Below are 1,354 nucleotides of genomic sequence, written 5' to 3'. Positions count from 1 at the left end.
AAATCAAAATTAGGTAAAACAAATATAAGATCCAAAGTCTCAAATTGTCTCTGTACAGACAGTAAAAGAGTGCATGCACCAGAACGTGTGATTCTAAAAGACTTTGCTTTGCATTAAATAAATACTGAAAACTCACACAATAAAGACATTCAACAGTCGTCTGAACCAGCCAGATGACAGACAAATAAAAAATAAAAAACAAAAAACACAAAATAAACTTTTACGGTTCTCGCCAAGTACATCCATGCACTTGAGCAGAGCACAGCAAACTGACATCTATGTGTTAAATCTACACAGTACTTTAACTTCATTTACTGCAGACTTAAGTTGACATTACCATTGTAAGACTGTGCTTCGGAAAAAAATTTAAAAGATGTTCAAGACACAGATTCGACAGAATAAACACAGGATGCACTTATAACAATAATCAAATGAGAATAAATGTGACTTATTTAACACAGGAGGTCATGTTATTATAACATAAAGAAACCGATTTGAACACCATGATTACAATAACTGTTAAGATTATTAAGACATGCCTGAGCAAATGTTATTAAAATCATATGACATTCTCGTTCTAGTTCCAATTTCATCTTAAACACGTACCATTGCTAAATACAGTTATATACTGGAGGCCTGGTTTAGAGGAAACAAATCCTGGTTAGCATAATTACCAATGCATTTATATGGGAAAAATGGCATTTAATCAAAAAAAAAAAAAAAAAAAAAAATACACACACTAATAAATATCTGAAAAAAAAAAAAAAAATTATATATATATATATATATATATATATATATATATAAGAAATAAATAGAAAATGAAAGAAATGATAAAAAAATAAAATGTGTGTGATTTCTAAATATTATAAAATATACACACTAATAAATATGTTTTATTATTTATTTATTAATTTGTGTGTGTGTGTCTATAAATTATAAAATAAAACAAAAAATAAAGTAAAATCTAATAAAAATAAAATACAATTTGTGTTTATTTTTATATAAAATATACACACAAAAAATATCTAAACTTATAATTCTATATATATATATATATATATATATATATATATATATATATATATATAATATTCATATCTATCTATCTAATATTCATATCTATCTATCTATCTATCAATACACATTTGTAAAATTATAAGTTCAGATATTTATTTGTGCGTGTACTGTGTATATATAAAATAAAACAAAAAATAAAACAAAAAATTTAATAAAATGCAAAAAATATATAATTAAAATAAAATTTGTGCGCTTTATAGAAATATTATAAAATATATATTTTTATATAAAATATGCACACACTTATAAATATCTGAACGTATAATTTTATAAA

The sequence above is a fragment of the Garra rufa genome, chromosome 21 (genome assembly GCF_049309525.1).
Source record: "Garra rufa chromosome 21, GarRuf1.0, whole genome shotgun sequence".
NCBI classification, from domain to species: Eukaryota; Metazoa; Chordata; class Actinopteri; order Cypriniformes; family Cyprinidae; genus Garra; species Garra rufa.
This window is presented reverse-complemented; position numbering follows the sequence as displayed.